The sequence below is a fragment of the Agelaius tricolor genome, unplaced genomic scaffold (genome assembly GCF_023055355.1).
Source record: "Agelaius tricolor isolate 1412-34295 unplaced genomic scaffold, bAgeTri1.0.p SCAF_23, whole genome shotgun sequence".
NCBI lineage: Eukaryota > Metazoa > Chordata > Aves > Passeriformes > Icteridae > Agelaius > Agelaius tricolor.
In genome coordinates this window covers 7,093,186-7,108,466 of record NW_027269283.1, presented here as the reverse complement: position 1 = coordinate 7,108,466, position 15,281 = coordinate 7,093,186, and the positions used below count along the sequence as shown (strand labels likewise).

Here is a 15,281-nt window from a genome sequence, read left to right as displayed (position 1 = left end):
GAACAATTTAAACCTCGTGAGCGGAACTTCAGAGCAGCTTTTACCTGGCAAGTCATCACTTAATTGTCATACAAACCCTTTCAACAGCTCTCAGAGAACAGGCCCTGAATGCACTTGAGAAATAAACTCCTCATTGAATTAATAATTATGCCTTTCATGGGCTGGAAGGTTCCAGCATGGCAAACAGAGATGTTGGGAATACACCCAGGGAGCTGCTGGCATTGCTGCCCACAGCAGTTGCTTGGTGCCATCTGTAAGAAGCTGCTTGATCCAGCAAGTGGGTATGAATGAACCAAGCAACAACTCAATAATCAGCTTATTGTTAATGGATCTGTTTAGTTCCTTTGATAGGAACCAGCAAAGGACTTTTTCTGAATAAAGAAAGGCAGGGAGTTAAACTTTCCCACTCAGAGCCTGTGTAATACTAGGGGCTGGACTAACTCCCCAAGGAAAAATGTGCTATTTTGTGAAGCTATAGAAGCTCCCAGGTTCTCTGCCCACAGCTTTCTTTATTAAAAATAATCCACAAGAATATTATTTAAGCATTTATAGAAAGCTGCAGATTGTTAATGGTGTTGGCAACCAGAATTATTATTCCCTGCTCAGATGAAGACCACCTCTAATTGTGCCACTCATTCTGTTTCAGACAGCAAGCCCAGATCCAAGTATGTTGACAGTCAAACTATGTTCAATTTATGGAAATAATATGAGTAGAACAGGGGAAAAAACCAAAGTCCAAATGTAATTTGGAAGCAAATGTGCTTTGGAAAAATGAGCTACCCTGCTAAGGTCAGAACTGGGCATATAATGATGTAAATATCAGACTATGATGTGTGGATAGAGGGTTCAAATATAAGATCCTGGCCCAGGCCTCATCAAAACTCCATCAGCAGAAAAGTTAGTAATTTTTACAGCACTTGTATATAATAACCAGCCATGTAGAGACTCAAAATACACAGTCAACTGTTGTCTTAATCTGGATGCAAGCAGCAATATTTCCTTCAGTCTCACAGCTATGCCAATACCAACTTTCATTAAGAGCAGGCAGCCTGATTTACAGCTGAAAATAACCAAACAAGACAAAAATAAATTCCCAAGGAAACTGCTTCTTGTAAAAATCAAAGTACATGAGAAACCCATGCAAGGTACTTCTCATCCTCCCTTCCCCAGTGCATCCTCCCTGCCAGCACTGAGCCAGCCCAGCACCTCCCAGGGGTTCACTCCCTCAGTTTCTGTTGCAATTCCAATTTAGTGACTCAGGAATGTTTTGATCTCCCCATCCAATCTCATTATTCAGCAGGCCAGATCCACCGACCCAGAGCTCTACATAATACCCTGCTTGTAATTACTTGTAAATATCTCCCCTCCTTATTACATGATATTCACAATCCAAACAAAAGCAGAGAAGATGAAAGGACAGATGCTGGAAAAGGAATGGGAGCGTTCAAAATCCACATCAGTGCACGACACCCAGTTCAACAACACACTTGAGAAAGGAGGAAGTCTGGGGACAGGAATATATAACTGTTGAAGAATCAGAAAATACAGAAATGAGTATGAAAATTAGAAGAAAAAAGATTAAAGAATGACAAAGATAAAAACAAGAAAAGCTACGCAAATGCAAACTGAATTCAGCAACACATCAAAACTGTGGTAAATTTTGTAACACAGAGGAAGAAATTTGCTTGGGGAGGTTGCACGCTCTTGCAACCATTTTGCTCATAGCAAAACCAGCTCTTCCAGCCTTATTTCTTCTGCAAATTTGAATCCAATTTATGTACAGTTCTATCTTCCCCATATACTGGAACCATAAATGTGCTCAGCACCCTTTTCTCCTCTACCCTAGAGACAGATACTGCCTTCTCCTTGCAGAAATCAGACATGTTCTCAGCTCTACTGGACAAACAGCATATGTGTTTCTTGAGAACCCAAACCTCCTCTGAGTGATGCAGAAGAACCCTTTTTACTGAATAATTCTACTGACAGAATTGTCCTCATCCTGCTCCATATGTTGTTACCAGAAAGGGGAAATTATCTTCAGCATACATGGCTTCATAATCCATCTCCATCATGTACAGGAGCTGCATCACGGTTAGCAAGTATTTAAAGAAATAAGGCTTCAATTAAGGTAAATAAAATAAAGTAAATCAATACACAAAATAGAAACTCCAGAGTCTTTATTTTCACATCCCTTCTTGCTTACATGACTTGCAAAATGAATCATTACTGGAAAAACAATGTGAAACAGCTGAAGGGAAAGCACTCTGGCTAGCAAGTGCCTGCAGAAGACCACTACTATTTTAAAGCACTTTTCTTTGCCCTTGGCTGTCTTGAAATAAAGGTTTTTAACCTATTAATCAGAGCACTAGCATTTTATATTCCATTAAAGCATCCAAGAGTGTGTTTTGGCATTGCTTATATTTTTATATCACAGCACAAAAGCCTTTCAGCTGAATTTTGCTATTCAGTTTGTGACCTTTTGATAAAGATCATGTGAGAGATCTCATATCCATAAAAACATTCTGTTTTAACATATAAGCCCTGATGGAAAGCTGAGTATCCAAGGAACTGATGTAAATGCATATATCTCCTGAAAAAAAAGAAACTTTAGTGTCCAAATCCATCTGCCTTGGGAACAGAGGACAGGTCTCCTATACTGAAAGACTGTGACACTAAAAACTTCATTAAATTCTCTTGAGTTCTTTAAAAAAATAGGAAAACACATCTTTTAAGTAATTGAAATCTGGAGCAATACCATTTTTCGTCTAAATTCAAGTTTGAAATTACTAACATCCACCACTGCTGACTGCAGGAGAGGTTCCACTGAAACTTGTGACAAACTTAACTACAGCGACACAGAGTTGTTTCTCTAATGAGCTTAGCAGATTAAAATGTAACAATTTAAGTCCGATTGACCAACCTGTTATAAAGACTTGTGACCTTTTACCCTACACAAGAGTAAGATTCAAACCTACCAAAGAAGGCTTTCCACAGTAGGGGAGAAAATATGAAGTAATGGATTTGCATTTTCTATCCTCTCTCCTCAATTAAAATAATTACTCTAAAAACCTGGGGGGGATGGGGTCAGTGGATTCCCTACTTAGGATTTCATTGCTCCTATTTAATCTTTCAGTAATAATGAATTATTCTTTATGACATCACAGTAGTTTCTGTGCAGAGTGCAAGCATCACAAACTGCACATGGCAATAAAAAACCCCACATCTGCTTACTCAGTTAGTTAACAATCTCTGAAAAACCAACAGCTGTGTTTGCTTTGTTCATTATTACTTTTAATTTTTCCTCCCTATAAATAGTTTTTGGGGCACTGTGACTACTCACTGCAAGTTCACTAGAACAAATCAGCCAACCCACAACATTCCCTGCTGTGATGAGTGATGCTGATGCCACTTTTCTGAAGAAATATCTTCAACTTCTTCATAGACATAAAGCCCCACTTCTGCTAAGTGGGTTGTATAAACTACATCAATAAAAAACCCTCATATTGTTAATGACTATATCGATATAGCCTAACCTTTAAAATATAAAAGAACTCTTGGAACAGATGGGTCTACTCACATAAAAATGAGATTCACATTATTATGTCACACCTGTAGGTAAGACAACTAAAGGCTTTTAAATAGGAAGAAAAAAGAAGTCTATTGTCTTGTGTAAGAAAAGGTTGAGAAAAATCACTCAGTTGTCAAAACATGAATCCCTTGGCAGACTGTTACAAAAAGAGAATTTAAGGAGACAACGTTGATCCAAGCAGCTCCTTTTTACAGCACAGGAGGCTTTTGCCTGGTCAAAAAGAAGGAACAAAGAACAGCAAAAAAGCCAAATAAGCAGTTTGAGACACAAAAGGAACAGAAAGGAACACATCTTTCAAATTACAACTTGGTTGGCGAAGGGCAAGAAAAAGATGTATCCAAAATTAACTTGGAAGGGCAGGGGAAGGTGGTTCCTCTCTGTGCTCATGGACAGCTGTAAGAGATGGAGGGGAAAAAAGTTCATTCCTATTTTCTTTTCCTACCAATTGTGAGGCAGATGAAAAGGTAAATGAGGGTTTCCCCATACACACAATTTAAATAATGTGAAAGTATGGCCTTACAAACTGCAAAACATATACAAAAATTATTTTACACCTAATTTGTTGTTAGAATCGCTTTGTCATCAAATAAACACTATAAACGCTCTTGGCAGTTTCAATCATGAGCAGCTTTTGTTAAAGACTTTGAAATGAAGACTTTATTTTAATAAGCAAAAAAAGCAAAAAGGAAAACCAGTTTATGGCAACAACTGAAGGCAATACTCGTATCTTCACCCTGATCTAAAATGATCCACCCTGGTGCTTCCCTTTTGAGAAACTTCACCTATTTTCAGATTATTAATCTCTTCTCTTTAATGGCTCTTTCCCACCAAGCACACAAATCTTCCACTTAAAAAGTTATGAATAAAAAGGCAAAATAAGCAGAATTGAGCAGCAGAACTTATAAAGATTTTATATTTTCCAGAAACAATCACGCAGAAAGCTCAGGAACAGAAAAGCCAAAAGCCTTCATGTGATTACCAGGAACCCAACATCACTGCCTCTGTCAGAGCCTTTCTATTTCACAGGATATTAGGTTTTATTCTAAAAATTAAGCTTATTTATTTAATAATACAGGCAGAAAATAAACTTCCCCTCTCCCCCATTTACTTTTACCTCTTGTATCCAATCAGGTCCTCCAGCCCAAGGTGAAGCATAATTATTCAAGCAGCACATGTATCCACTCAGTTAAGGTCCAAAGGCTTTAATTCCAGAGATTATTTCCACTGCAAAGTTAAAAAATTAAGCATATCTAAAGATCCTCACTTCTCCTAATTGCTCAACTGGATTTCCCCAGTTTTTGTGGAGGGTGGGGAAGAGACTATTTGATTATTTCACTTCCTCACTGAAACTGAGCAATTGGTGTTGTAAAAGATATTTTAGGCTTGAAAAAACAACTATAAAACCTAAATAAAAACAAAACCAATAAAACATCAGCAGGAGCAAGGGGTGCTCTGATTAGAAGTGGGGCACAGGGTGTAGGTAAAACCCCTCTGACCACTGGGAGGGGTGAGCAAAACCCAAACAAACCAATACCCCCAGAGACTATCTCCAGGAAATAGATATCTATAGATATATATGTCATGGAAGACATTCTTCACTTCATGCCACAGATTTCTCCCCTCTGGGTGGTGTCAGGTGTTACAGAAAATGCTCTAAAAGCCACAATGAGTTTCATATCTGCCCCATTCAAATTACCAGCACATGGACATTCAGAAGCATGAAAGGGCTTAAAACCACAGAATTCCACAATAAAATCTGAACTGACCAGCACAACTTGTATTACCCAAAACTTCTACTTGTTGTTTTGGCAGGAAAATTCAACCAAGTTCCTTTTGAAGGCTGGATGATGCCAGAGGTGATGCTTTCACTGCAAATATTTCTGTTTTTTCTAAGGTGAATTAAACCAGAGCATATGTCAAGGGGCAAACACACAGTAAATCACAGAAGAAAGCACCTTGGGGTAGAGAACACATTTATTCCCTAGTGATCCCAAATTCATCCTTATGAATACAATGCTAATGTCACAATATTCTTACAATATCCCCAGAATGATACCCAGTATAGCCCCTGCATGTTGGAGTCAGCTCTTTCAGCTACAAATACCCAAACAAATCACAGGGCTGTATTAAAACCAGCTTTAATTCAAACTGGCATTCTCTCACAGAAGACAAACTCTTTGGTATTTTCTAACCATACAGTGTGGTTTCACCAACAAAAAGATTTATTTTATACTACTCCCCCACAAACCATAATGATATTTATTTCCCCTGTTCTCTCACTCTGCATACATTTAATCTGCAGACTGCCTGATGAAGGATGTCCTCAGTTCCACCACTCAGTCTAGCAACAGTATTTCATGGCTGCTTAAAAAGAAAAAAAAAGCCAGTCCATAATTTAGAAATAATAGGGCAACAAAGCATGTATCTGTCCTACTGATTTTCCCACTAACTCACTGGTGATTTAATAAGCAAAGACACAGCTTGAATTTCAGACCACAGACTTAGGTTGAAATCCTGACACGTCAGGAAAAACCATGTTCAGACTTTATTTGCAATTGAGTTTTCTAACACTGTAATTGGGCAAGAATTAGAACACATGTACATTTTATACACTAGGTTTTCAGACAGGAGTCATATTTCAGAGGGCTTAGAACCAAAAGGCCACTTTTGGTTATACTGGGGCATAATTTAATCACTTAATCAAAGGCCATTCCCAAGGCCTTTCATTTTCAGCACAAAGTACGGAATGATCACATTTAGTCTTTTTTCCACCTAAATAACTGGTAATAAAGTCAGAAACCCCTATGCATAGTTTTTGACTGATGTTTTTATTCCTCCCTCTGATTTTCACCAACACTGGAGCATGACAGATGTCTCTTCACTCTGCCTGTACCCCTGATGTGATGCCATCAGTACAATGTTAAACCAGGGTCATTCCTACATGTATTTCCCAAACCAAGGGTATGTCCCTCCTGGAGATCCTTAACAGGAACAAAATTAGTTGTAAAATAGCACCTTTCCTCATTTAGGGTTATTTAAAAATAATATTTCATACATCTACACATTTAAACAGCCTCAAAACAGCAAGAGGAGTGAAAGTCATCACAGATCTTTTTTAACAGCAAGAAGGACTCCCTGGCCTTTATATGGAAAACATCAAAAAACCAAGACACAGGAAGAAATGTGGTTTTTAGATAAGCTGCAGGAAGCCAGGGTAAGGAGTTGTGCATTACAGGACAAGCACAGGAGATGCTGGGTTTTCATCATCCAGGATGTTGCACACAACGTATATTCCATGCCAGGCCCAAGAACAAAGTCATGTTGGCTGCTGGCCCTGTTATCCAAAGCACTCAGGGAAACAGTAAGGTAGGCTTGGGAAATTACCCTGTGCACCTTCCAAACACCTTCTGATTAATTCTGGCTGCCTGGTTTCCCAAATCAATCGTGAAGAGCCAATGCTGTGCCAATTTAAAAGTGCAACAAGAATGAAGCGAGCTAGTATGGAAATCAGGAACTTTGAAGGAAAAGAAGAAGTGAGACTTCATTGAGGAAAATAAATATTTTCACTAGTTACTGTCTAGATAAAAATACTTCTATGGAACATGCAATTATTTTGCTCTGTGATAAAAATGGTGTACTCCAAGCAAGAATGTTATTTCCCAGCATTGCCATGAGAGCCTTCAGAAGGACTGACTGACCAGTGATTTGTCAAACCAAACACCAAAATGATAAAATAAGATTTCTAAAGAAAAGACAGGCTTCAGACCCTATTTTTCCTTCACTACTCAGAGCAGAAGAACTCCAAGACACACCTCAGAATTGTACACGTGGAGAAAGCAGGGACCCTGTGCAACAGAGCTTGTTAGGAATCACATGGAAAATATTCCTCAAGTTCTCAAAGAACAACAATTCAGAATGGACCTGGAACTTAAATCTATTCACTGCCCTGAACAGTAACTGAATCTGGCTTTTAAATTCAATTTAAAACAGGAATATTTCTGGTTATAGCTTCCCAGAAACAGGTCACCTCAGATTTCAGTGGATTTCATGGTCCCTTCCCTCCTCCTCAAGAACAGCAGGTGAGGAGATGCCAGGAGTGCTGGGGGGAGTGGAGGATCCAGGACCTCCAACCAAGGTCCCACCAACCACTCCAAACCTCTTCCCCTCTTTGGGGACCTCTTTGTCAGATCACAGCTGTCACCAGTCTGACCTGGAACTGCACTGGGATAACTCCAGTCCCTGTGGATTTTTAAAGACCAGATCTTTAAAAAACCAAACCCACCACTGCTTCAATTCCCTGTCCAGATGATTTCACAGGGATCCCATTTGGCCTTTGTGAAAGCACATGAACACTTATTAATTTTATTCCCCTTCCACCTGCTTTTATCACAATGTCACATGTCTCCCAAAGGCAGACTGCAGTCCAGGCTCTGAATCTTACACATCCCATTTTGTCTGCTCATTCCCTTCCTGTACTTCTAACTATCAGAAGCAAGAGCATCAGCTTCCATGATGACCTTTGAACTCCAGAGAAGAAAAATTAAGACATTACTTAAAAGATTTTTAACAATAGATTCTTAATTGCTTACCCTCAGGAAACTCCAGAAGCAACTTGAAATTACAAATATCTCATTTGGTGGGGCCTTGCCTTGGTGGAAGGAATTTCCTGCACCTGGCACATTGAAGATTATGGGAGATATTACCACTAGAAACTGCCCACAACATCTGGAGTTTGGATCCCAAATTCCCCTCCTCTCTACAAGCAGCTTTAAACCTAATCATGTAAATGTCCATTTAGGGACATTCCAGTAAATGTCCCTAAATCCTCAAGACATGAGAAGTAGATATGTAAAGAAAATTCTCTGACAACTGACCCAGGCAAAGGCCTACATAAATAAAACTGCACAGCAACAGAAAAACCTGCTAAGATATAAAGTAAGTAATGGCAGATGGAATGGAAAAGAATATTTTCATTTGAAGTACAGCCAAAAATTAAAGACATAAAAGGGGAAATGCAAAGAGAAGACCTCTGTGAGTTTCTGCTTTTTGGAACTGCATAATAGGTCACTGTAATGACATCAGAGAACTCTGGGCTTCTCCTGTCCCCACTGCAAAACATGAGCAATCTGTACATTCGCTTTTTCTACAGATTGTTCCTTAAAATCACAAAGGTTCCGAATTCCTGACACCGAACACAACTTTAGTAAGACCCAGATGAAACCAAGGGAGGACTGTGAAGTTCCCTGTGACCAAAGCAGAAGCAGGATGGTGTAAGTGCTCACATATATAAATAAATATTCTCAGAGGGAAGAGGAAGCCCCAATGGCAGGAGGGGAAAATGTGGGGTGCAGGTGGAGATCCCTGGTTTGTGCTTTTCTGTCCCTGGTATTAGATACTGCCTGTCACTGCAACCAGATCCACTGAACTGTTTACTTGCATCATCCACTGGTCAGAAGCCATCACCACAAAATACCAGTTAATGAATGCAGACTTATGTCACAAAACAGAAAAAAAGGTTCCTTAGTGATGCTTTGGTAACAGGTAACCAAATGCTGCTGGGTTTTTGGTTTCTTCAACCATTTGCCCAACAAAGTTTAGATGATGGCATTGAAGTTTATTTAAAAATACACAAAAATATATTAAAAAAAAAAAAAACAACAAATAAAGAGCCCCAATCCTTCATTGAGAAACTCTATTCTCATTTACAAAAGCTTTGGGCAGATTATGAAAGAGGAGATGGCAGCTGCTAATTTAACTTGGGCCTAGAGGACTCATTCTGTTTGCACCCCTGTGCACCACAAAGCTTCAATTTTCTCCTTTCAATACTTGCACAAGAAGATGAGAAACTTGCACCCAGAGGAAAAAGGCAGTTAGATTTTACTGAATTTGGCCCTACAACACACTGGCACTGAAAACATTTCACTATTAATGAAAGAGGCAGAAAAAGGCTTTAAAAAGGCACATTTCAGTGCAATGCAGATACAATGTAAGAGGAATTAGAAGGAGTTGCCAGGACATAAGAAATTTTAACATATGATAAAACAATCTTATTATTTAAGCAATCTTGATGCACCTTCTGGAACACAGGTCTTTCTATCAGTTTGCAAGGCCTGAAATAGGAAGCAAAGTGCCTCTGAAGGTAAAACATGCACTTTCCAACCACTGTGCTTTGTATGTTTTTATTAAGACAATATTTCAACCTAGTCTCTGAGGAAATCCTAAGATATCACAACATTCAAACTCCTTTCTTTCAAGACTAAAAGCAGCCACTGGTTAACCAACCAACATCACCACAGAGCACCAGTACTGCTTAATTCAAACTACTTCAATTATCAGAGCACCTGGAAACCAACTTCTTCAGGTGAAAAGAATCAGTGCAATCCTTCACATTGGTCCTGGGCATTGGTGATGTTCCTCATCCCTCCCTCTGGGTTCTGCCATGACCCAGCTGTCCCAAGGCCCAGGTGGGCACACCTGAGACAGGGGACAGGCTCACTGCAGGACTCTGTGCCATCTGCTGAGAAGGTGGGGGCACCTCACAGAACCCCAGTGACTGCCAAGCTGCACATTCCTGCTCCTGGAAAACATCCTTCTCCTCAGGCCAGTGGAGAGCAACAGAAGATCCTCATCTTCCCAGGCAGAGGCAAAGCCAAACAAAGAGGACTTGCACAGCTCGAGAGCAAACTGTGAGGGAAATCAATGTAGTAAAACTACCTTAAATGAATCCCTGTTTGTGCTTTGACAGGAGAGCAGTGAAGTTGCCAGCAGATGCCAGTTTGCATGCTCTGGGGAGGTACTGGAGTGCTCAGTCTGGGCATAAGCTCTGCAGAAAAGTTCTGGCAACCCATTTCCAGACATACTGAAAAATATTTTGATCTGGTTATTAACATTAACAATACTTACAAAAAGATTACAAACTGGAAAGCTGATAAAAGAGGGAAATGTGGCAAGTATCAGAGGCAGTTACAGCACTGTTGTTCTAAGTCAAGTTATTCAGTGGATAGACAGGATTGGCTGAAGGCCCTTCCAGCCTTCAGTTGTGCCTGCTTTCCCAGGCAGGATATTCTGGCAATGGAGTTCATAAATTCAAAAGTAGAGTCAGAACAGCAGCTTTTATATTTAACCTAAACCATGATTTCTTAAGTAATCCAGTTAGGTTCCCATTCATACTCCTTATCACACTGTTCAACACAGACAAAAATCCTTCTTGAAGCTCACCATGAGAGGAACTACACTGAATAACAGCATCAGTGCTGACAACCACCACCTGCCAAACACAGAACCTGTGAGGGCAGGGATCTCAACATCAACTCTTGCGCTGTTGGGCTCATGGAATCCCAGACTGCTTTGGTTTGGAAGGGACCTTGCAGATGATTTAGTTCCACTCCCCTGCCATGGGCCAGGACACCTTCCACAAGACCAGGCTGCTCCAATCCAGTCTGGCCTTGAACACTCCAGGGATGGAGCAGCCACAGCCTCTCTGGGCAACCTGTGCCAGGGCCCCACCATCCTCACAGGGAAGAATTCCTCCCAAAATCCAGTGTAACCCTGTCCTCTGTCAGTGAAGCCATTCCCCCTCCTTGTCCTGTCACTCCAGGGGCTGGAGTCACTTTGGTACTGGAAGGGGCTCTAAGGTTTCCCTGGAGCCTTCTCTTCTCCAGGCTGTAGAACCCCAACTCCTTTAGTCTCTCCCCATAGCAGAGCTGCTCCAGCCCTGGGAGCATCTTCATGCCCTCCTCTGGACTCTCTCCAGCATGAAAGCTCTTAAGCCACACTCTGGTACTGCTCCATGTTTTCCAAAGTATGAGGATCCAAAGTCCCTCGCTGACTCCATGGATGCCTTCACACGGTGTGAGAAGCTTGTCCATACCCCAGCTGCATCCCAAGCCCTGTTCCCATCATCTGCTGCACAACAAGCCTCTGGCAGGCTCCAATCATCCTGGGCAACTTCCCTGCTGCAGCCAGGTCAGTGATGGTGCCACCTCAGCCACAAACCACATCAGCTGCCTACAACCCACTGCAAACTGGGACAGGGTACCAAGAGAGCAGGAGGTGGGTCCCTGGGCACTGGGAAAGACTGAAACTGTGTTTATACTTCCTGGGAATAATCAACACGAACTATGGTCTACACCAGGAGCCAAAACATGCTACAAAACATTACTTTTTTCAGGCACTCACTAATAAAAGATGGTTAAATATAGCACAAAGCCACTCTGGGAAGGAGGGGAATCTTCCACTTGAGTCTCCAGCCTACAATTTATCAATGCAACACATCCAAAAATTAGGAGGAACATGACCACATTGCAGCATCTCCCCTTTCATTTAAATGCTGCGGACAATCCCTAAGACAAAATAAACGAGGGAGGGAGAGAAGTATTTATTTATGCTTACAAAAAGCTGTTTGGATGAAAATCCCATCTCCAAAGCCTGAGTTCTCCACAAAGCAGATTCTGCACTGCCAGCAACATGATGAATTTCTCCAAAGCCCTTAGAGCATGGCGAGAAAACCACAGGAAGCTGCTCAATAAAAATAAACTTCTTTTCATCTCACACTCTATATATTAATGTCAATTTCTCTTCCACTCCAGCTTCTGTTTCCCTTCTTGTCTCCCTCCCAGCACATAGCATACTTGATTTATTACAGCTAATTCATTAAAGCAAATTAATTTGGCATCTATTTCTCAGGATCCCTTAGTCAGATTAGGATTCTACCATATTCTATCAAAAGCAAACAAAAATGCAAACACTGATCCTAGGCAACCTGAAACCAACAGATGCCTGAGAAGCTGAAAACGCCTCTAATGAAACTGCAGTCAAAAGAATAAATTCCACTTCAAGGAGGCTGCTACAATTCAAGAATTTAAATAGGTCCAATCCTGACGCATTTCCAAAGGAAATCCTTGCAGCTCTGCATACTTTGGAGAGCTTAATTTACCCAGAGAAATGGGTGAACCACCACTGCTCAGCCACTGGGTGACTGCGGCCTGCAAGTTTCTGCTTCAAAAGCAGCAAACCAGCACAGTATTTAAGCACACACACAGCATTTCCCTTTCCTGATGATAAGCTGGCACGAGGCAAACATCACCAAGGAGAATTAGATTATTTCACACCGGTCTGAGATGATGTACCAAATTTATGCCTTTTTTTTTTTAAGCCTTACAGCAGCGCAGACAGCTCAACAGCAATGTCTCACAGTGCACAAAAATTAACGCCCCAATGAAAACAAACCTAGAAAAGATAAAACCCTTTGTATTTCCCTCTTATGTCAGACAGGATGGCCTTCACCTTGCTCCCCAGGGAGCACCGGCTCCATCAGTGCCCACACTCCACTAATAAACTCAAGGCTTTGTGTCACCGGTGTGGAACAGGCAGGTATTGATACAGCACAAAAGCAGCAGCGAGGCGCTATCAGGGAATCCGCTGTCTCCGTTCGGTCCACTCGCATTCCGTATCTCCAAAATTACCTGACTGGAATTCTTAATTTGAGAGCCAGAAGACACTGCACGAATAAACAGAAATATGCTGCCTTTGCAAGTTTCACGTTATAAAGGCTGGATTTGCTTCCCGCCGCCGGTACGTCATTCATTAAGCACCTCATCAGCGGAGCAGCTACTAATTATTTCGATAAAAATTAAGCAGGATAATGTAAGGAAAGGGAAAGGAAAATCACCCCGGCTTCTGGAGCGAGCCGGAGTGATTCACGGCTCCCACACACAGAGATGACTTTCATTTAGAATTCACCTTCCCAGGCCTTTTGTTCGGGGTTCTTCCCCCCTGCTCCGAGGAGCGGGGGGGGGCGCGGGCCCCGCACGGGCACCGGGGACCGGGGCGGGGGCTCCCGGGGCGGGGGCTCCCGGGGCGGGGATGCTCGGCGGGCGATGCCCCCGGGCAGGGGGATGCCGGCGGGTAGGGAGATGCCGGCGGACAGGGAGATCCCGGCGGGCACATCCCACCTTCCCCCGGTCCTCCCGTCTCGCCTCGCCGCGCCCCCCCCCACCCACCACCGCCACCAGCTCCATCTTGGCCTCCGCCCGCGGCCCGGCCCCGCCGCGCTCACCTGCGGCCCGCGGGCGGGCAGGCGGGGGCCGCACAGCCCCGGGCAGGCGGGGGCGGCCCCGCGGGGCGGGGGCGGCTCCTCGGGGGCCTCGCGCGGGACCCGGTCGCGGCGGCGCGCGCGCTCCGTCCTCAGCGCCGGTGCCGCCGCCGCCGCCGCCAGACACCGACCGGGACCCGGCCACGGGAGGGGGCGGCGCTGGCGCACTGCGCATGCGCGCCCCCGGCACGCAGCGCCGCCGCCGCCGAGCGCGCGCGAGCGCGCGCGCGGGCACGCGGCCGCAGCGCCGGGAGCGCGCGTCGGGGATCCCGATGGGAACGGAGGGGGCGGAGACGGGAGGGGGAAAAGCGGGAAGAGAGCGCGGCAAAAAACGGAACTTCCCTGACCGGGAATCGAACCCGGGCCGCGGCGGTGAGAGCGCCGAATCCTAACCACTAGACCACCAGGGAGCGATACTAGTGGGTTTTCATTCGTGGTATTTCACGCTCTACCTGCGCGACCAGGCAGAGACACTGATACTGTGAGACCGGGGACTGCGGTACAGGGGGCGGGGGCTGCATCCACCACAGCAGCCGGTGACTGTGGCACAAGAACCGGGATCTGCACTGGGGTTGGCGGCTGCGGCACAGGGATCAGTGAGGCCGGGGGCTGCAGCTCCCCACAGGAGCTGGTGACCGTGGCACAGGGAGCGCTGTGTCCGGGGCTGTGACACGGGGATCGGCGGGGCTGGGGATAGAGGTACGGGGCTGCAGGGACAGTGGAGGAGCCGGAGGTAGGGGATGCAGCAACACACAGAACACGGCCAGGACATCACCGTGTGCCGCAGGCTGAGGGTTCACTGCCCTTAGGGCACTGTCACTCAGCCCATGCCCGCACGCCGACCCGCAGTGTGCCTGGGCAGCACCTTCCGAGCATCCCATCCTGCCATCCCCACCCACCCAGCCCCACACCGGCCTTGGGCTCCTTAGGAGCTCAGTGCAGAGCCGGTTCCCTTTAATGAAAACGAGCGCTTACAATAAGGGCAAATGAGGGTTTTAAGCTCATGAGTCTGTTTTTCCTAGTTGCTCAAGTTTCCTGGCTGTTTCCTGGGAAACACGGCTATTTCCCAGTGTTAGGTAAAAACACAATTTCCACCCATCCAGTGCATCCTGGAGCAGGTGTGGCTGGGGTGGTGACCTCAGGAACACTGGTTCCAGTTATCCCTCCCACCACTCCTGCTGCTGTGTGTCTTCTCTGTGAGGCTCTAATGGCCTTTCCCGTCTGCTGCCTCTGACTCACGTTTTAAAGAAATGAATGATGATGGATCCTATTTGCCAACAGAGTCATCACCATGAATCACACACCCACACCACCTCCTTGCTTCAGCTCCATCTCCAGCCCAGCTCCTGCAGCTTTCCCTGTCCAAAACACCAGCCACTTGCAGGGCTCCCCAGCACTGACCTTGGATCTTGCACAGAGTCTGCACCCAAGAAGAGATGCTGAGCCCACCCCAGCACCCATGGGGGTGCAGCAAGTGGGCCCAGGCTGGCAGCTTGGCTCTGGACACTGCCTGCTCGGCCAGGATGAGCACAGGCTGCTGGAGTGGTTGTGCAACCCCTCTCAGACCATAAATCTCAAATTCCTTAAGAAACACTTGCT

General features: G+C 44.3%; 1 protein-coding gene and 1 non-coding gene across 4 annotated transcripts in view; both read right to left on the bottom strand.

Moving 5' to 3' along the window:
* Window positions 1-13,846, bottom strand: part of DNAJC5 (DnaJ heat shock protein family (Hsp40) member C5) — a 30,872-nt gene extending 17,026 nt beyond the window's left edge. For 2 of the 3 annotated variants that reach the window (XM_071447081.1, XM_071447084.1), the window contains exon 1: window positions 13,647-13,846. The gene's annotated coding sequence lies outside the window, so the exon portion shown is untranslated. Of the gene's footprint in view, window positions 1-4,703; window positions 4,814-13,646 lie in introns of all 3 variants that reach the window. The other variant, XM_071447082.1, reaches the window with a different exon arrangement.
* Window positions 13,847-14,020: 174 nt separating this feature from the next.
* TRNAE-CUC (transfer RNA glutamic acid (anticodon CUC)) lies at window positions 14,021-14,092 on the bottom strand. Its single transcript has one exon. It is a non-coding gene; the product is annotated as a tRNA-Glu (tRNA).
* Between the last annotated feature and the right edge of the window lie 1,189 nt (window positions 14,093-15,281).